Source organism: Diadema antillarum, unplaced genomic scaffold (genome assembly GCF_040938485.1).
Source record: "Diadema antillarum isolate AM-2024a unplaced genomic scaffold, OU_Dant_1.0 seq00002277_RagTag, whole genome shotgun sequence".
Lineage (NCBI taxonomy): Eukaryota > Metazoa > Echinodermata > Echinoidea > Diadematoida > Diadematidae > Diadema > Diadema antillarum.
Window position 1 is genome coordinate 183,617 of NW_027272902.1, and position 23,101 is coordinate 206,717.

Here is a 23,101-nt window from a genome sequence, read left to right on the forward strand (position 1 = left end):
CAGCCAGTCTCAATCTTACTCTTCTTGTGCCAATTTTTTTCTGCTCTGTACCACACATCCATCTTGGTAGTGTACCATGTAGAAATGTGCGGCAAGGTTAAGGGGGGGGGGGGCTATTCAGGGTTCGAAATTGGCGATGGTCCGCTGGCCATTGGCCACCTAAAATCACGTCAGACTAGCTAAAAATCATAAAATTCTGAAGTTACTAGTCCGTCTGGCTAGCCAAAATATTGCTTCAGTGTCAAAATTGATTCTAAGTAGTCCGCCTGGCTAGTTTAAAAAAAAGTTAAGTGCGACCCCTGCTATTCGCCCTTATGAGGCCATGAATTGAGAGTGTACAGCTACAGTGCAGTAAATAGATGCATCTTGGTAGTGATAACACATTGCTATTCATTACATGTACGATTCGGATTAGCATGATGATTAGAAAGACTCGGCAGGTCTAAACTAAGATATAGTAGAAGTCTATTCTCATCGACCACCTATTTTTAGATCGACCACCCTTGCGCAATGGCTTTCTCTCATATAAAATCAACAGTACTCGTGGGATGGGGCGCAATACACAGTGTATGCTGGAACACTCGAACATGATACAAATCAAGAGAAATTAGGGGGATACAGGTAAATAACCTCAGGATCCCCCGGAAACAGGCGGAAAAATGAATTGAAGAAAATCCTCATTAGTACTTACACGTAATAATTGTTAAATACATATTTGCTCATTCACTGGATTTACATGCTTTTCAATGGGAAAACAGGTGGACGACTAAAATGATGAGCTTGCGCCGGTGTACAGTAAAAAATGTGACTTGTGTTTGATGCCGATAATGCTGCGCATATGGTACAAGTCAACAATCTTAGCCCGGGATATGAATCTGCGGTATTTTGTGCCTTGAGTGCAATGAAATTAAGATGAAACTGCAGGATATTTTCTAAGATACAAGGTATTAAAATCAAAAAGTGATCAATGAGTAGTACTATGCTACGAGTACGAATTTATAAACTGTTTAACGTTAGACATGTTAGAACTTCCTCCAGTCCTGGAGAACTGCGTTTGATTCGCAGAAAGAAATTTTTAGCGATACACTAATCGTCATACACTGTGTACTAATGTGGTCAGGAGTCGAGCCAGAGACAACAGACATAAACCAACAGAGTAAACAAAAGCAAAGAGCAGAAAAGATAAGAAAGACAGGGGTTTGATCGTGCAGCAGTATGCAATGTACAATTGTACCGCCCGCAAAGTGATGAAGTATAATAGATTCTAACTTCATTTGATATTTTATCATAGATGTTCTAATTTCTAAGTTCTATACAACTTTATTTTCCTACATTTTGTTTTCCATTCTCATTGTCTTTTTTTTACAAGATGAATTTAGAATCAACAGCAAAGTTACAATTGATTTGGCCAGGGACTTCTGATTTATTAGGATGCACTGCAACTCCACGATGGCGTCTTGGGACGTAACGAGACCAGGACTTGGCATATCATACATGCATATGTGAACTAGCCAAACATTTTACTCATTACAGTAGCTAGTAGCGCTCCAAGCCTTGTGCCCGGCACATCATCAACACCACTACAACACGTGCATATTCTCTGACTAAGTGCCGCATAGGGTACACAAGGCAGTCGGCGCATGTGATTGTGCTGTTGGCTGGCCTGGAATGGAAGGATCTTCTTCTATAAAACTTACGATTGAAACAGATAAATTTTTGTGACAAGACCAAAAACAAAATGAGGAGAAAAGAGAAAAATAAGCTGTCTAGAATTTATGGGAAAAATAGCTTATGTTCAGAGCGGCGCTTGCCTGCTAGCAGCTGAAGTCCTGATTATATACGACTAGGATTTGATCTGTCGTAGCGATTTCAATCCGAAGTCCCCCAATCAATTGTAACTTCGCTATTGACTTCAAATCCATTTTTTCAAACAAATACGATGAGAATGGAGAGAAAAAAAAGCATTGTACTTGCAAGAAAATAAAATTGTCTAAAATTTATGATAAATATTTAAGGTTATTTTCATCACTTTGCGTTCGAGGTGGTAATCGATTGCGTGTTCATGTGGCTAACACTAACAGCACAGCACAGCAGGTTCTCCAAACTGTGATATCCAGCTTCTACATATGGATATACAGTACAGGGCCGGTGGCACATTTTTAAAAGTGTGGGGGGGGGGGGGCAGTTTATATTTATGATGCCACTTCCAGGTTTCATCAGCTAACAAGTAAAAAAGAAAAAGGCCTTACCCGCGCTCCCATTTAAAGGTTTCATTGCCTAGCAAGACAACAACAACAACAGCAATAACAACAACAACAACTACAAAAATTGCTCCGGTGCAACTTCTATATGGTGGCGAACATAAGTATGCATACCTCATGGCATTAAACTGACAAAAGTGTTCATAACTTCCATATTTTTTAACAAAACTTCATAGTTTTTTCTTTCTACAAAGAGCAAAGAATACAGAATTGTATTCATACCTAAGATTTACCAGTTATGAGCTGCTTCCCCAGTGATTTTTTTATAACATTGTTCTTTACAAAAGCAGTAAAAAAAATTGCTTGGACAGTCAATTCGTTCTTCTTGGCCTTCCGCTTCCTGTCTGAGAGATGACATTATTCCTTCTTAGCTTATGTGGCTGTAACAAATCGTTTACTATTTGTCTTTTTCTGTTTAGTATATACAGTCAAACCTGCCTTAGCGGCCACCTGTCTATAGCAGCCACCTGTCTATAGCGGCCACTGAAAAATCCCCCCCCCCCCCCGAGAGAAAAACCCTGTTAAAGGACAAGTTCACCTTCATAGACATGTGGGTTGAGTGAATGCAGCAATATTAGTAGAACACATTAGTGAGAGTTTGAGGAAAATCCGACAATCCGTTCAAAAGTTATGAATTTTTAAAGTTTCTGCTCAGTCATGGCTGGATGAGAAGACTACTATAGCTTGTGATGTCACATGAGTACAACAGTATAAAGAAAGTACAAAGAAAATTCACCTTATTTTCACTTTTCTCGCATAACAAAAGAACACTCGACTTCTCTCTTTCAGAAGGCAAGGGGAATAATATTATCTTTAACATACATCAATAACAAGTCGAAGAAATGTGCACTTTATTCATAAAGTAAAATTTTGTGAAATTCTCTTTTTATTTTCATTATATCGTTGTACGCATGTGACATCACACACTGTAGTAGTCTTCTCATCCAGCAGTAATTGCGCGGATACTTAAAAAATTCATAACTTTTGAACGGATTGTCGGATTTTCCTCAAACTTTCACTGATGTGTTCTACTAATATTGTTGCATTCACTCAATCCACATGTACATGAAGGTGAACTTGTCCTTTAAAGACCCTGTGTATAGCGGCCACCTGTCTAACGCGGCCAGCGGCCACAAATTAGAGTTAACCTGTCTATAGCGGCCAAAGAGCCGATAATTCAGCGTGTTTTTCTGCTTTGTAGCCGTGCCAGTCATTCATGGGCAACGATTAGTGATCGCCAGTATTATTCGCTATCGCTGCATTCATCACTCATTCAGTCATAATAATGCATTAGGTCAATTCCATTGTGACTTATGGGACAAAGTGACAATTTTCGGCAATTTCAAACCAGTATTTTGAGAAAATAGTTGCATCAAATGCATTTTTCTCAGTTCATGGTTAGATCCATCATATCACAGTTTATGAAAACACCATATTTAGTTTGAAAAGTATCATTGCATTACGTACGGTCTTGTTTCAGATCAGTGGTGTAACTTTGAAAATGACTACTTTATGAACTCTAAAAAATAAGTACAAAGTCGTATTCCCTTTTCCTTTGGTGGTTTGAAAGGGCACCAAAAGTGCTACCTCCCGTAGCATAACAAACTTATGTGGTCAATTCATCTCCTTGCCAGGGAGGCATATGTGGTCCAAAAGTGCCATTCTTCAGGGACAAATTTTACAAGGTTTTAGGGTAATCAATATTATGTTATAAAGCTTTCCAAAATTAAAATCTTATTATTGCTGTTGTAGAAGAAGAGGAGTCATACTAAATACCTATCACCATTGGAACACTACAACATCTCATATGTGCATGTGACACTACCTTTAAAGGGGTGTTTCGGACGTGACATTTTCCGTTAACAAATTAGGGTCTAGTAGAATTAGTGCTTGGAATAAGTAATTTCAAAAAGAGAGCATCAAATCATTATTTAATGCATGGCCAATGATGTGTAGATTTACATGTAGCAGTATGGAGGCATCACCCATGCTTGAATAGAAAACATTCAAAAATACATTTTTGTTAACAATTTTCCATTAACTTTTTGTCACGTCCGAAACAAATTTCAAATTGAGATAATCAATACAAAAAAATATAACTTAACAGTTTTCACCATTTCTAAATCACCACTGCTACTCTCATAAGAGTCTGTGAATATTAGGAAAGTATTTATTTTTTTATAAAAATTTTCTGGGAATTTTACGTTATACAAATGATGCACAGGATAGAGTGCGTTAGTGTAGGCGTAGTGCACTCGAGGGTATTTACAATTGTGAAACATGCACGAGGCGAAGCCGAGTGCATGTTGCACTACATTGTAAATACCCGAGAGTGAGCTACGCCTACACTAACGCCACGAAATAATCCTGTGCATCATTTGTTTTATAAAATGGGTCGAAAATTCGAAAACTAACATCATTTTTCAGCGTTTTTCACGTACCTTTGTGGGTCAAGACGTCCGAAGATGTTCGTCCCAAACTTTTACGCACGTCGCACTCGCGGAAGTCCCGCACATACAGTATAAGTATAATGGGGGGTTGGGTTTCCGGACACCCGCATGAAAACTTACTTATTTTACATAGAATATGCACCCTTTACCTTAAAGACTTGATATAGACTCCTCATATAGGCCTACTAGACAACATACTCTGAAAACGGCGTGAGAATTAACCTGCTAAATCGTTGGATTTGCTCTTCAAAGTGACTCCATGTACGCGTCCGGTCCCATAACGCTTGGTCTACTGTACTGTACAAAGTGTACGTATACGTACGTACGCCACATATGTTATGCACAAGGGAAGACAGGCCGGCCGGCCGGCAGCCCGAACTAGAAGTTGTTTACAGGATTGACAGCGCGTACGCGTATGCATGCAATTCATCAAAGGAGCCGCCGCGCGCACAGACGATCGGCAATCTACCATAGGATTACAGGCAGTGCAGTTGTACTGAAGTAAAGGAAGGAGGTGTGTCTCATTTCAGTGCTTCCTATTGGCTACATTCTTGAACCCATTTTATAATTTCCGTTAACACATGTCACGTCCGAAACACCATGTCACATCCGAAACATACACATAATAACTTTCAAGTCAGGTTCTCCACTAACAGACTTGCCAGGTAAATAGTTGCTTGTCTGACTTTCATAACAACTTACTGGTTATATGTATGCATGAATTATGTCAGCTCAGGTTCATTTGTACAATTTGGAGTAATAAATGTAAACAAAGGGTGTTTCGGACGTGACGTGTTAACAACCTACTTAAACAAATGGACCAGACACAGCAATATACATTTGTTCACTCATTCTTCTTGTATCATTATCATTTACAGGGTACAAGATGTAGAATGAATTACAACTAACATTATTTAATGGCACCTACTTGCCCAGAGACACAAGTATGCCTCATTTTAACCTAGGATTGGGATAACTGAGTGTCTTTCATTTCCTCATCCACAGAGGGAAAATGGGGAGTAGGGTTTCAAAATATGTGTAATATCTTCAGTATGTAACTCATATTTGATATCTCTTACATAGTCTCTCGGCAGTTTATTTAAATTCTTGGTAGTTTGAAAAGCAACAGATGTTTGCATTATAGTAAACACTGTTTCGGACGTGACACATTAGTGTTAACATTACTTTTTACTTGAATTCTATACAATTTTGCTCACATCCATTTGTGTTTTAAGTCAGTTTCATTGAAATACCAATGCAAGGCAAACTATTTGGAAAAAAAATTAACTTACCATTACTTTTTTTTAAAATTACTTTTTCACCGTTATTTGTCAAGAATATTCGATACATGTATGGACATGGATATTGCATAATGTTCTCATTGGATATTCACATGTTATATTTCTGTACAATACATTGCACAGCGACTCATAAGCGTGCTGCAGCAGTACATGTATGTTATTAACTTTATAGTATAGTGTCATGCTAAATTGCTGTGAATAATGAATCAGTTTCATTAATAATTCATTGATATTTCATTACATCAACTTCTATAAACACACAAACTGTAGTATTGAGAATACTGTGAAAATCAAAATGTCAGATTTCTCTCCCTACTTGTACGGTGTATGAGTAGGGTCAATCCTGATTTCAGATAAACTGCGCCCCATTAATAAACATTTTTGTAAGGAATAATCACATGATCTGGAAATGTAACTATCCAGACAAGTTACCCTTAGTCAACTATCCCCCCCCCCCCATGAAGTTCCACTTTAGTGCACTGCGCAGTTGAACTGGGATATTATTAAAGGTGTATGAAACTAGAGTGTGAGTACTAATAACTGGGAGAGGGCTACGAGCAGTAAGATACTTTTACAACTCCCCTTCTCAATTCTATATTAAAGGGTCATTCTTTTGCGCATCTCAATCTGCTCTACCAAAATATGACAAGTCAAGTTTTACAGGTTGTGCATATGGACATATAATATATGGAGAACAATCAAACTCCAAATTGAATTGAAGAGATGTAAACTTGAAATTACATCTTATACAACACCTCAGAATGATGTCGAATTGTGATTGGCCAAGAACATGTCACATGACATTCAATAGAAAATACCTATCAAACTCATTGAGAGTGACAGCCATTCAATAGGCCCCTGGCATGGGCCTATTGCATGGCTCGAAGGTACTATAGCATGGCTTCGCGGGGGGCTACTAATGCATGGCCGCTCACAGAGTTCTGTGGCTCACACCCACCCGTAGCAAAGCGCCAGCAAACTACATGTACATTGTATGTGCTGGCCGGCTGCGCTGCGCTGCCGGTACCGCGCCGTAAGTCTCACATACCAGGCGCGGCGGAGTACTGCAACGTTAACGTGTACGCGCAGCTACTTTACCTAGCTAGTTGCATGTATCGCGGCCTAATACACCTACTGCTGTGTTTTTACTTTTGACTCTGATCTGCTACTTGGACCACAGTGATCCCAAAATCAAGACTTCATTTCAAGTTGAGAAACCGTAATTTCATTATTTTTCTGTGTTTTTATACAAAATCATTTTCGGAAATAGACAAAGTCTAACTGCTAGACCTACTACTAGATCTACCGACATCTCAGATCGGCCTAACAGTCAGGCCTAACTCGATCTAACGTAAGCGTATAATGGGTATAGACCCTGCGGAGTTTGTGATTCCTGTGTGTGGTCGAATCATGACGAGTGTTTGAAAGCAGTACACAGGGTGGTTTACAATTCTCTGCCTGATTGTTACATTTATTTTTGGGCCTTCCTGAGTTGGCGGTCACTAATTTAGTACTGTGATTGTGGACAAGGTGTTGTATAAAACGAATAATTTATGATTTTGTTCGTGCATTGGGGCACGTAATACCGCACTCGGCGCGAGATTCGCCACTGGTCTATTCAACGCGGCGCTACGCGCCTTGTTGAATAGACCAGTGGCTTATCTCGCGCCTCGTGCGATATTCGTGCCCTATGCACTCACAACTCATAAATTATTCGTATAATATACTATGCACTCACAACTCATAAATTATTCGTATAATATACCATCCACTCCCAACCAGAAGCTGATTTAGCGTTAGAATAGGTGATAAAAATGAATGTTTAAAGGACATGTATATACGCATTGTAAGAACTGTACTTGTACATCCCCGAGTGAGCTAGATACATATGTACATGTAGATGTCGTATGTATGATGTCCCAACACATACAGTAAAGGGCATTGCATCATAGACAGACAGAGTAGTGCAATATATTTGAACAAGCAATGCACTTGTAAAAAATAAATTTAAGGAAATGAAAATGTAAAACGAAACTTGAATTATTATGATTACATAAACACATACAAAAAACAAAAAAACAAACAAACAAACTGGCGACTAAAAGTGGTATAAGAGGATGTAAATATGATCTTGCCTGCTAAAGTTCCCTATAAATATATTCAAACTTGATGGCATACACATGTATGGTGTATGCATAACATTATCTAACTTGTGTTCCTACAGTCACAAATACCATGGTAGTCAGGATATTTAGCATTTTATTACCAATAACATTTTTTGTACTTGTTACTGATGGTACAGTGCAGGACCAATTGATTCCAGTACAGTTCTACAAAATTTCGAGGCCATGATTTGATCTTTGTCAAAGGTATCAAAAATACAAATAACAGCATTCCTCACTTTTAATATATCGAGGTATGCATAAATGCACAAAATAATTGAGCATGTTTGCATGTGCAGGAGTTAACTGGACAGATGTTCTAAAGGTAACTACTGTAGTAATCTATCTAACTAGTAACCAATTTCAGCAGACAAGCGAGCTCTACCTCAATCGAAGGATGTGTTTGAATTCACCAGGAGAATGTTGTTGCAATTTATCAAATGCATATTATTTATGCACTGATTCTTGAATATTTGTGTAAGAAATCATAAGTACGAGATTATAAATCCTAGTGATGCCGTGACTTGGTTGTTATGTACAAAGCACAGGTCACTCACTAGGACATAAAACCACCTGTACATCCTGTATTCTTCATGACTCTTGAAAACTTGTACTAAACAATCTGGGTTGATTGAGTTTTTGGCAACATAGAATGCATGTATCTATATTATGTACTTCAAGCTCTTTATTTCACTCTGTGTCATGTAAACTTTTAAGAGTCAAGTCCGAAACAACATTATGGATTTTACTGATCTATAAAGCTTAGTGGTCTTCAATCATTATTCCTGACTTGTAAAACTGACCTTTTTCAAATGTGTGCAGGTGACATGAATCACTAAATCCGTCTGTATCTCAATATTGCCTGTACCCGACTTGTGTAATGGCAGGCTTCTTGATAACTAAATACTTTGCATGAATTGGCTATTACAGCTTTTTCCAACAAGTTAATAGGTCATTTGATGATAAATTTGCTTTTCCTCACCACTTTAATGTGGCAGGCAAGCTTGAGGGATACAGTGCGTTGCTTTGCCAGGACAATAGTTCAGGCTTGGTGAAAGGCTTTGTATCAAACATTAGAGACACAAAGTTGTGTAAACATTGTGTGTCACGTCCGAAACGAATGTCCTGCATGTATACTATTAATATGTTGAATGCATTTTAACAGGGTAATTATGCATAAACTGTGGCTTGGCCACCATTAAGATTTGAATTCTAATGAAATTGATCTTGTTATTCCACTTAAAATGAGTTACATTGTATGTTAACTACTGTGTCACGTCCGAAACAATAGCCTTTTGTTAACAGTCACGTCCAAAACAGCTGAGTCAGAAAAATATCATCACAAGTTAAAATGACCGAAATCTGGTGATACCTATATCATTGTGTTACTTCCTAAGCATGTTTTGTATACACCATTAGTGATTCATTTTCTCTCATTTTTAATAAAGAAATTCAAAAAACAAACGGTCATTTTGTAAAAAATGACATATTTTGAGTTTTCCTCCTCAAATATGAGAAAATTACATCTCCTTATCAGAAAATGTTGACTAAAATTTGGAGTCTATATTGGAAGCATGAAATATTGATAATGATGGAAAGAGAAGTTGAATATTTTTATGCTTCTATGTCAAAAAATGGAAAAATGAATTTTTCATAAAATTAGCCCCATGCTTCAGTTTGCCTCCCCGTAAATTTCCTTTTCATTGATATGGGAGCTCTGAAATATTTTTTCCCATTAAATACCAACCCTAAGTGAAATGTCCAGCAACATTTCAAAGCATGAAAAGCAATTCTAAATTTTAGCCATTTTGTCCATCAGTTACACCATTGATCTGAAACAAGACCGTACAGCAACCAAAAATTGCTGTCGTGACTTATGGGACATTTGAGGACCACCGTTTTTCACATGGGAAAGTAAGTTCTGAAATATTCTTACACACAGAGTCTCTGGAAAGATATTTTCTTTCCTGAATGTAGCAAAGGGTTGGTGCTTACCCTGAGCCAAGTGGTATGAATATCTACTCATTGGTACAGTAGCAGGATAGGGAAAACCAGTGTGACTGATGGGACACAAAAACGTGACTTATGGGACGCTATCACCTACCACATTTTGAGATTGAGAGAATAATATTAACTGATGCCGGAACAAGTTCTAGAACATCATAAAACCAATCTATGACCAAAGAACATTCAGAAAATAAGCCATCTGAATAAATTTAAGGAAATGAAAATGTAAAACGAAACTTGAATTATTATGATTACATAGACACATACAAAAAACAAAAAAACAAACAAACAAACTGGCGACTAAAAGTGGTATAAGGGGATGTAAATATGATCTTGCCTGCTAAAGTTCCCTATAAATATATTCAAACTTGATGGCATACACATGTATGGTGTATGCATAACATTATCTAACTTGTGTTCCTACAGTCACAAATACCATGGTAGTCAGGATATTTAGCATTTTATTACCAATAACATTTTTTGTACTTGTTACTGATGGTACAGTGCAGGACCAATTGATTCCAGTACAGTTCTACAAAATTTCGAGGCCATGATTTGATCTTTGTCAAAGGTATCAAAAATACAAATAACAGCATTCCTCACTTTTAATATATCGAGGTATGCATAAATGCACAAAATAATTGAGCATGTTTGCATGTGCAGGAGTTAACTGGACAGATGTTCTAAAGGTAACTACTGTAGTAATCTATCTAACTAGTAACCAATTTCAGCAGACAAGTGAGCTCTACCTCAATCGAAGGATGTGTTTGAATTCACCAGGAGAATGTTGTTGCAATTTATCAAATGCATATTATTTATGCACTGATTCTTGAATATTTGTGTAAGAAATCATAAGTACGAGATTATAAATCCTAGTGATGCCGTGACTTGGTTGTTATGTACAAAGCACAGGTCACTCACTAGGACATAAAACCACCTGTACATCCTGTATTCTTCATGACTCTTGAAAACTTGTACTAAACAATCTGGGTTGATTGAGTTTTTGGCAACATAGAATGCATGTATCTATATTATGTACTTCAAGCTCTTTATTTCACTCTGTGTCATGTAAACTTTTAAGAGTCAAGTCCGAAACAACATTATGGATTTTACTGATCTATAAAGCTTAGTGGTCTTCAATCATTATTCCTGACTCGTAAAACTGACCTTTTTCAAATGTGTGCAGGTGACATGAATCACTAAATCCGTCTGTATCTCAATATTGCCTGTACCCGACTTGTGTAATGGCAGGCTTCTTGATAACTAAATACTTTGCATGAATTGGCTATTACAGCTTTTTCCAACAAGTTAATAGGTCATTTGATGATAAATTTGCTTTTCCTCACCACTTTAATGTGGCAGGCAAGCTTGAGGGATACAGTGCGTTGCTTTGCCAGGACAATAGTTCAGGCTTGGTGAAAGGCTTTGTATCAAACATTAGAGACACAAAGTTGTGTAAACATTGTGTGTCACGTCCGAAACGAATGTCCTGCATGTATACTATTAATATGTTGAATGCATTTTAACAGGGTAATTATGCATAAACTGTGGCTTGGCCACCATTAAGATTTGAATTCTAATGAAATTGATCTTGTTATTCCACTTAAAATGAGTTACATTGTATGTTAACTACTGTGTCACGTCCGAAACAATAGCCTTTTGTTAACAGTCACGTCCAAAACAGCTGAGTCAGAAAAATATCATCACAAGTTAAAATGACCGAAATCTGGTGATACCTATATCATTGTGTTACTTCCTAAGCATGTTTTGTATACACCATTAGTGATTCATTTTCTCTCATTTCTAATAAAGAAATTCAAAAAACAAACGGTCATTTTGTAAAAAATGACATATTTTGAGTTTTCCTCCTCAAATATGAGAAAATTACATCTCCTTATCAGAAAATGTTGACTAAAATTTGGAGTCTATATTGGAAGCATGAAATATTGATAATGATGGAAAGAGAAGTTGAATATTTTTATGCTTCTATGTCAAAAAATGGAAAAATGAATTTTTCATAAAATTAGCCCCATGCTTCAGTTTGCCTCCCCGTAAATTTCCTTTTCATTGATATGGGAGCTCTGAAATATTTTTTCCCATTAAATACCAACCCTAAGTGAAATGTCCAGCAACATTTCAAAGCATGAAAAGCAATTCTAAATTTTAGCCATTTTGTCCATCAGTTACACCATTGATCTGAAACAAGACCGTACAGCAACCAAAAATTGCTGTCGTGACTTATGGGACATTTGAGGACCACCGTTTTTCACATGGGAAAGTAAGTTCTGAAATATTCTTACACACAGAGTCTCTGGAAAGATATTTTCTTTCCTGAATGTAGCAAAGGGTTGGTGCTTACCCTGAGCCAAGTGGTATGAATATCTACTCATTGGTACAGTAGCAGGATAGGGAAAACCAGTGTGACTGATGGGACACAAAAACGTGACTTATGGGACGCTATCACCTACCACATTTTGAGATTGAGAGAATAATATTAACTGATGCCGGAACAAGTTCTAGAACATCATAAAACCAATCTATGACCAAAGAACATTCAGAAAATAAGCCATCTGAGAATTACACAAGCTGTATTATGGTCATAATAGTGTATCAGAAATGATACATAAATTCTGCAAAAATTGGCAATTTTCATGAAAAATTAAGGTTTTTCGGACATAACTCCACTCCACGTTCACTGATGTTCACAAATGAGGTATCAAAATATCCGTTGTGAAAGGCTGCTTTGAGTAAACAATACCAGATCATCTAATTAAGCTTCATTAATCATCTATACTCAATAGTTTGATTTTCATAAAATGCAACCTTTCCGTGGAATTGACCATTAGTATTTAGCTTTCTTCACGACTGTAGTACACATGCTGATGTGCAACAATTTCATAAACACCGGCATTGTTCAATGCATGAAACACACGTGTGCATACGTACTCAACACACATACATGTACATGTTAGTATTTATAGATGTATACAAGGATGATACATGTACATGTAGGCAATGCACACAAAGTTAGATGACCTGTCTATAGCGGCCACCTGTCTATAGCGGCCACTCTTTCCGTCTCCCTTGGGTGGCCGCTATAGACAGGTTTGACTGTATGTGCAACTTCTCTTATGCTTTTACCTGCATGTCATAGTTCAATTACCCTCTTTCTTTCCAAAACAGATGCATTTTCCCTTTGTTTCTTGCCATTTTGACGATCCAGCAGATCGACACTGAAAATTCCAGTCTTTCAAGAACAACCTCAGTTGTAGTCCAAACAAAACAGACCTCTGTAAATCTATGGACCCTCCCCTGGTTCCGCCGGCCCTGCAGTATGCACGCGTGTGGCTGTATCCACTCCAGTGACTCGTACCATGGCTACACCCACACTTGTGTGGCTGGATGGTAAAGACACACGCGTTGTTGTATACGCTGCCTTTTGTAACTTATTGGCACCTGCCCCAAAGGTTGACCTCCCGTGCTTAAAGGACAAGTTCACCTTCATAAACATAAGGATTGAGAAAATGCAACAATATAGTAGAGCACATCAGTGAAAGTTTGAGGAAAATTGGACAATCGATGCAAAAGTTATGAATTTTTTTAATTTTTGTGTTGGAACCGCTGGATGAGGAGACTACTACAGCTTGTGAGTCATGCGTACAACAGTATAAAGAAAATGTAAAAGAAAATTCAACATATTTTCACTTTTTTCGCATAATAAAAGAGCACTTGACTTGCCTCTTTCTAAAGGCAGGGGGAATAATATTACCCATAACATTTGTCGGTAACGAGGCAGGGGAATGTGTACTTTTTTCAAAAGATGGAATTTTGTGAAATTCTCTTTATATTTTCCTTATATTGTTGTACGCATGTGACATCTAAGTTATTCATACACTGCAGTAGTCTTCTCATCCAGCGGGTACTGCACACAAACTTCAAAAATTCATAACTTTTGAACGGATTGTCTGATTTTCCTCAAAATGTCAATGATGTGTTCTACTAATATTGCTACATTCTCTCAATCCTTATGTTTATGAAGGTGAACTTGTCCTTTAAGGTTCGACCGTGCACAAAAGCACATAGGGTTTTACATGTTGCAGGCGGTCAAACTTTTGACAGCGTTGTAGTCGAATCATGGGCGACTTGCGTTGTGTGAAATATATCAAAGTGATCAAACTTCTTTTATCTCAATTTTCATTTTGTTCTACATCATAAAAGGCAATCCAACAAAATATCGCTATGATAAAGAACCAGAATCCTGTCAACGCAATCAGAATTCGGTCAGGCGATGAGCACGTCCAATGTCAATGCGCGTGCAAGGCCGCTAAAAAGTGTGCTGCGCCATACCTTGTTGGTGCAAGGTCGCATTGCTCGCGGATGTTGCGCCGCCCATTGGTGACTGAATTCTTGCCTGATGCATTTAGTCACTGCATCAGCATGTTTGGAGATGTTGTTTTTCTTTTGCATTTTTGCCAATACCATCACACTCTGAGCTTGCAATAAGGGGAAAATCGTGCAAGAGAATGGCGTATTGCTCCATTTCAAGTGCTTTTTAGGTGACCCTGATTCTCTAAACTGGGCTTAATTCTCGCGTGCTTTGGAAAAGTTGTGCTGATTTTGCATTTTTGATGGCAAAATTTGGGATTTTTGATGGATTGTCGGAGGTGACTAAGGGACTTCATGTTGTGAACGACAGTGCCAGTATTTGAAATTATGTGATTCGCGTGTGTTGTGATAATAAGGGAGTTCACGGTTGTGATTTGCGCATGTGCACAACAAAGGTCAAATGAGAATGTCTGTGTAATTACCACTGACTTTAAATGTAAAGAAGTCTCGAGCAACTATGAGAATCTGAATTATGTCGGTACAATGTATGTGTTTCAGACTAAATTGGAATGTACAGGTGTAAGTCATTCATCAACACTGTTTAGAATAATCTCTCCATGCACTTTCTCAACATTGATTTAATACAAGATGACATGCTTCAAGAAGGAATTCTTGATCACAACACATACAGGCGTCCATGTTATTTCAAAGTCTGTGGTGTAGGGGTCAAATGAGACATGCACTAACCATGAACTCCCTTATAGAATTTGCTGGCTTGTGAGTAGTGATAAGTGACTGTATTGTGGTAGGTGACCGAATAATGGTAAGCATAGACCCCGTTTACAGTGCGTGGCCGGGCTCGGCTGCGGCTCGGCCGCGGCCATGCCTTGCGTCAATTGCACGGCCGAGCCCCGCAATTTTGTCCGTTTACACTGCTGGGCTTGGCCGCGCTTTTAATTAAAACCTTTCAACATTTTGTCGTAGTGGCGCTCTGCTTGTAAACAAACGCAATTTGGTATTGTCTGGTTTTCAGACCCTTTGCCAACTGAATACCGTGGCGACGAAGTCACCGTTCGGGCAAAGGCCTTTGTCGAAGGAAAAAATCATTTGCAGGACAAAACCACCTTAAACTATACTAGTTTTCGACGTTGAGGGGGTTAATATCCTGATTAGCGAAATAGTACAGGCAGAGGGTTTGGAAGCCAGACTAAAATTGGCCGCGCATTTGGCCCAGTTTGCGTTTACACTGAGAAAAGGCCGGGCTCGGCCGCGGCTCGGCCGCGGCTCGGCCGCGGCCGATACCACCTCCAGAGCGAGGCCAAATGCGAGGCCAATTTTGGCCTCGCATTTGGCCTTTTGCGCGTTTACACTGAAGCGGGGCTGGGCCAGGCCGCGGCTCGGCCGCGGCCGAGCCTCGCACTGTAAACGGGGTCTTACCGTACAGAGACTGGGTGGATTATCTTGGCTCTAGTCAACGCTATGTCTACTAATGCATTAGAGTCTATATAGGGCCCTAGGTCTAGTCTAGCTAGACCATTCTACATCATCAGTGATCATGTAGTGTACGTTTAGTATGTACACGGTAGATACATCTTGACTAGATTTCTAGGCTATATCCTAGATCTGTAGTTTCCAGACATTGAGAATCTAGACTAGGACCGGTAGTACAAGTAGGATAGGATCTCACCTGTTAGTTCTTCTTCTTGTCCTACATCTGTATTAACACCTTGGCTTGGAGTTGCTCAGCAAAATGTAACAAGTTCTACTTTCTAAGTCTTTCTATCTACTGTATACGCTATAATTTTCGCGTACATAAATTTTCGCGAATTGCCGCTGTCACACATTTTCGCGAGTGGTTAAATTCGCGATTGGGGGAACAGAGAAAATATGAAGTGGCAAAGAAAGTGTGAATTTTCAACTTACTAGCAAATAAGAATGATACTAGTTATACACTGCATGGAAAAAACATACCAAACTCTGCGAACTAGTAAGTTAGAATTCAACATTTTTGAAGTGGTTGAGCCCATCGCGCTAGATTTCTGACGAGTGGTACGAGGGGTACGAGTAAAATTCAACGGCAACCAGCGGGAACATACGAAGCCCCGGCCCCTAAAGTTGACATGTGAATGTAGCGGCATGCAAACGCAAGAGCTAGTGCTAATACAGTACATATACATGTAATCCAAGGGTGACACGCCGCGCGTTTGTAAACGTTGTGGCGCAATATACAATGTATGTAGGTAAACAAGCTTAGCCAGTATGGTCTGTTCGGTAAGCCGTGACATGGTATACTAGTACTGAAATGTTCGTATCATCAAGGCAAGGGATTCATTTTGGAAGGTAATATTTTCGCGCGTTGTTAATTTCGCGAATAGCTCCCGACTCGCGAAATTCGCGAAAATAAAACCCACGCGAAATATATAGCGTATACAGTACTTATGTGTCAGTGACTATCCTGCCCTCTACAATTCTAGGGTGTCTGAAATGTTTTTGTAGTTTTTGAAATTCCTTGAAAAATAGATAGTGAACCATTTTGAATATGAAAGAGAATTAGATAATTAAGACATGTTTCAAATTTCATGGCAAAATGATGTGTCTGTGTCAAGAAGTTTACCTTTCAGATTACAGCACTATTACAACCTTTTTTGACAAGTATGCACAAAAAAATGTCCAAATCATGTTTGCAAACAACACTAAAAAGTTGCATACACTTGCAGGTCTCCAGTGATCAGACAATGAGCGTACCGCGGTTAGGAAATACAGTGCACTCCCGTTATAACGAAATGCTCGGGACCAGCCGTTTTCTTTTGTTATAACGAAATTTCGTTATAACCGAACAAATACAGTATATAACAAAAACAAGGTAACCACGCATATATCATATTATGTTTGTTGAATACTCATCATACACTGGAAAGCTATGTGAAATGGGATGGTACCTTTTTAATTTCGTTTGGATATTACATTCAAAAGAGAGCATAAAGTTGTTTTTGTCACACAATAAGTCGTATAGAAAATGATAGTTTAGGATTCCGTTACAGTTCGCTATTCCAAAGAGTCGTTTCTTTTCTTAGTAAAGTTCGTTACTCTGAAAGACTCTTTGTTCCGAAGTTTTGCCATTCCCAGGAATCCGAGGGTTTGTTTATTATTTTGAAGCTTCGTTCTTTTGACGATTCGTTATTCCGAAAATTCATAGTTTAGATATAAATATATTGTTCGTTTTCTGAAGGCTCGTTGATCGGAAAATGAAATGAGTTTCGTCATTCCGAAGGTTTGTAAATGAAAAAATGAGAATGGTTCACTGTTCCGAAGGTTTTTAAATCCGACAATGAAATAAGGTTTGTTATGCCGAAGAAGGTTTGTAAATAAAAAAAAAAAATAATGAGAAAGGTTAGTTATTTCGTAGGTTCGGTTATCTTTAAAGACGATTATGAAGTTTTCAATTCCTAAGTTTTGTTAGTGAACACACCTTTTTCACCTTTGGATTAACGAAACTTTTTTCAGTGTTCCGATTAACGAAAGTTTAGAATTCCTATCATTTTCTGACTAATGAACCGTCGTAATAAGAACCATATCTCATTGTCGGTTTAACGAACTTTAGTAATAACGAACTGTGAATAATGCCAAAATGTTCGTAATAACAAATCCTGTTTCATTTCCGAACCAACGGACATTTAGGTGTGTAAGAATCTGTGTGTTTTGTAATAAAGTACCTTCGGAACAATAAAATAAACCTTGTTTAATTTCAGATTATTGTATTACAATAATGCAAGTCCCCCTCGGAAACTGTGCAGGACACAAGGAGCGAACATGTACACAGTGATGTGAAGCGTTCGCCCATGCAGAGACGCTATAAATGCTTGTTCCGCTACGTATTTTCGGAAGCAATTTGCATTTCGTTATAACGGAGCACATTTCTTTTATTTTTTCTTTGTCAGTGGTGCTCAGAAAAGATTTCGTTATAATGAAAATTTCGCTATAACCGTGTTCGTTATAAGAGAATTTCGTACCATAGACTTCAATGGCGATAATTTTGGAACCAGAAGTTTTACTTCGTTATAACGAAATTTCGTTATAACTGTGTTCGTTATAACGGGAGTGCACTGTATGCGTAACAAGCGCAGAAGCCACTCCCCCGCTGTGTCGTCACACTGCATGTGATGTGTGCGTGGATATGCTCGCATGGTAACTTGCTACCCTTCCACACAGGCAGTTGTGTACATTTGCAGTCCCACGCACGCTGCATGCCCTCGTTCTATTATGAGTTTGACCACCACAACACCAACATTGCAAGCGTGAGATCGAGAGCATGCATGCTGATACGTAGATATCACTACCTTGTGTTCCTGTTGTATGCTGTAAGATCTGCTGTACGTACACAAAGGACAAGGAAGCAATAAAGCAAGCCGTCCATAATTCGACCACCTGCTACATGCAGAATCCTATGCCTTTGCGCGCCGTCAAATTTTGGCCCGGGAGGTCGAACCTTGGTACAGGTTTTTTTTTACTGAATGTACTTCAGAGAATATGCTCACACTTCAGTGTGCACATGTTCACGTTTACGTGCTGTTCATATCCTGTATAAATGGCCAAAGTCCCCACGATAAAATGTATCAAGACTCCATCATTGCTTATCCGTAAGTGTGATTGCCCCTTAGCCTTATCAATCACAAATCGGTTATTCCCCAATCAGTTAAGATGTAGCTATTGATATCAGATCCGGGATCTTTATTATGAAACAAAGATGATTGAAATAGAATAGAGTATAATATTGTTGGTAAACAAAGTTGTCTGGAAAGAATAAAAATTTAGGTAATTTTCCTAACTTTGCAAGGCGGTGTGTGATGTAGATTTCACATTGCATGTTGACGTGGCTGCAGCGATATCAAGCCTACAGTAGACTGTAGTAGACGCCTGTGCTTGAATACAGTCTAGTCACATGCATGTGGCTGTATCAAGCCACTTGGGCCATGAATACAACCACATGCATGTGGCTGGATGGTATTAAAGACACACACATGTGGCTGTATACACTGCCCCCCCCCCCCCAAAAAAAAAAAAAAAACCAAAAAACAACAACAACAACAACAAAACAAAAACAAAACAAAAACAAAAACAAAAAAACTGTGTACAGCTACAGTACATGCCTGTGATTGTATCCATCATAGCCCAAGTGGAGCCACACGTGTGTGACTAGATTGTACAAAGTTTATAACAGAGGAGAGGTGGCTGGATTTGGCTAAAGCCACATAGACATGCAATGAACGTCACACATTGTGTACCTGGTACATTGCACCTTTTGAAGCAACGAAAATAACCTAATTTTTCACACCTTCTTGCAGAATGTGCTACCTAACTTCTCAAGTTTTTCAAATTCTTTTCAAATTGGTTCAGAACTCTTGCCAGAACATGAATTTTACCAGCCCAAAAATAAAGTCCAAAAATATAAGAAACTGATATAGAAAATCATTTGTAAGTCAAAGGCTGATTAAAACACAATCATTTGAATAAACAGCACACATTGGTCTGCATGCTTAAACACATTGGGGTAAGATACTTGGACTGTTGGTATTGCATTGCATTGGGACTTCTTGACGTAAGTGTGGGAAAGTAGCTGAAGTGACATTTAGTGCAGTGCATCACTAAACAGCCATTATCTTTGGGCTTATGTATAGTTGGCTTAGGTGTAGGTTTGTACAAACCAATGTAGGGGAGAAAAGTGAAAAAAAAAAGCTTGCTTCAAAACTTTTTGCTTGCCCAATTTGGCCAAGCATCTCCCAGATTAGAATCTTTAAAAGATCTTCCCTCTAAGATAAAAGAATGCTTTGAGTAAATACATTAGTGAGTGTAACTTTCAGGTTTGTTGGGGTAACGGCAAATTCAGGGGTGACCCCTTTGGGCCAGTACCACATTTTCACAATGCTTATCTCCTTAAAAATATACATGGTCAGATTTTAACCACAAGGGGAAAAGAATCTGCAGAACAAAAAATGACTGAGTAAATGCTATTAATGAAGGTCCATTGATGAGCATATAACAATCATGTATCAAAAGATTTCTTAGAAAACTTGCCAAAATTTTGAACACAAATTGTAAATTGCAGGTACAATATGATGCCAAAGAGATCAAAATGCAAATTCCTGTGAACAGCCTACAAATGGCAATGTGCTTTCAGGCTGTCTGTCTGTCTGTCTACTTGTACTTACCGTGCCTTTCTTTTTTGTGCCTCTGCCGGAGGTGTTATGTTTTCGGGTGGTCCTTCCGTCCGTCCTTCGGTCCGTAATCAATTTGTGGACAATGTAACTAAAAAAACCGTTTGAGGTATCCTAATGAAACTTGGCATGGGATGTATGGGCAAAGTTGTGCCTATCAACTTTTAGGTGCACATTCTAAAGGTGAAAAGGTCAAGGTCAAATGCTCAAAATTTCACTATTTCCCCCGTATCTACACAGTGCCTGAAGGTACTTTCTTTCAACTTATTGTATACATGTACTACCAAATAAAGATTCTCCATATGAAGTTTTGGGTCATGAGGTCAAAGGTCAAGTCTAATGAAGCTTCACGTTTTTCTCCATATCTCGCAAAGGGTTCTTGGTATCTTAATGGAACTTATGCGTGTACTGACTGACAGTGATTACCTAGAGAATTTGGGGGTCATGGGTCAAAGGTCAGAGGTCAAAGGTCAAGATCAACTCCTCAAAATGTCACTTCTTCCCTCATATTTATGCAATGCCTGCAGGATTTTTCTTGAAACTTGATATAATATACATGTATTACCCAATAGAGATTCTCTGGGAAGTTTCTTGCCAAAAGTTCAAAGGTCAAGTGAAAGTGCTAAATTTCACTTCTTCCTCCGTGCATCGAAAGTGACTCAAGGTATCATCGTGAAACTTAGTACATATTTATGCATGTTCTACCTGACAGTGATTCTCTTGGGAACTTTAGGGTCATAAAGTCAAGGGTCAAAGGCCAGGTATAAAATGCTAATATTTTACCATTTGATACTGAAATTACACTTTTTCTCCATACCTTAAAAATTACTCAATGCATAAACTTAAAACAGGGTCAAAGTCAAGTAAAAATCCTCCAATTGCCAAATACCTGCACTCCTAGGCAATTTAGCCATTCATCCAATTAAACCTAATTCAAGGAAAGTGAACATTCAGCACATTTTTGACAAATTTGTCATTTTTGTCGAGCCCACCGGAGGTGAGGGGAGACTAAGGGATCGCCTGCAGCGTCTGTCCATCCTTCCGTCCGTCCGTCCGTCGTCTGTCCGTAACGCTACAAAAACTTCAATAACTCTTTACTCTGGGCTTCAATTGCAATCAAACTTCGAGGGAAGAGGGGTTATACAAAGTTTCACATTTTCCCATATATGAAGGTCACCTCAAGGTCAAAGCTCACAGGCAGGGGTCAATGAACTTTTAGGGCCCAATGTTAAGTTTTTATGGCGCGTTTCTATTGTGGGTCATAACTTTTGATCCATAACTCCATTTGTGACCAAACTTGGATGGTAGATGTCCCTTGGGGAGTGGATGGTCACCACAAGGTCAAAGGTCACAAGCAGGGGTCAACGAACTTTTAGAGCCCAATGTTATGTTTTTATGGCGCGTTTCTATTATGGGTCATAACTTTTGATCCATAACTCCATTTGTGACCAAACTTGGATGGTAGATGTCCCTTGGGGAGTGGATAATCACCTCAAGGTCAAAGGTCACAAGCAGGGGTCAACGAACTTTTAGAGCCCAATGTTAAGTTTTTATGGCGTGTTTCTATTATGGGTCATAACTTTTTGATCCATAGGTCCGTTTGTGACTAAACTTAGATGGTAGATGTCCTTTGGGGAGTGGATGATCACCACAAGGTCAAAGCTCACAAGCAGGGGTCAACAAACTTTTAGAGCCCAATGTTAAGTTTTTATGGCGCGTTTCTATTATGGGTCATAACTTTTGATCCATAACTCCATTTGTGACCAAACTTGGATGGTAGATGTCCCTTGGGGAGTGGATGGTCACCACAAGGTCAATGGTCACAAGCATGGGTCAACGAACTTTTAGAGCCCAATGTTAAGTTTTTATGGCGTGTTTCTATTATGGGTCCTTGATTCATAGGTCCGTTTGTGACCAAACTTGGATGGTAGATGTCCCTTGGGGAGGGGATGGTCACCACAAGGTCAAAGGTCACAGGCAGGGGTCAACAAACTTTAAGATCCCAATGTTAAATTTTTATGGCACGTTTCTTTTTTGCCATAAATTTTTACCCTGTTTTATCTCTTTTTATCTGTTATATCTCTTTTTTTATCTGTTATTCCCATTCGCTTACAATTTCTTGTATGCGAATGGGCGAGACACATTATGGCACTTGCCTTGTAATATTTTACCAATTATGTGAAACTGTCATCACACATTGTCAAGACATTGCACTATAGACATTAGGAGAACCATGCATTATGGCGGAGGCATACCAGTTGCCATAGCGACATTTCTAGTTAATACAGCAATAAGTTCAAGGCAACAACACATGAGGTATCAGTACATGTACACTTATGTATCTTTTGAAGATGAAAAGATAAACAAGTTGACTTGGTGCAA

At 38.6% G+C, this 23,101-nt stretch overlaps 1 protein-coding gene across 1 annotated transcript in view; it reads left to right on the forward strand.

Moving 5' to 3' along the window:
* LOC139714448 (uncharacterized) overlaps positions 1 to 23,101 on the forward strand; it is a 65,282-nt gene that overhangs the window by 3,733 nt on the left and 38,448 nt on the right. The gene's annotated exons all lie outside the window — the stretch shown is intronic.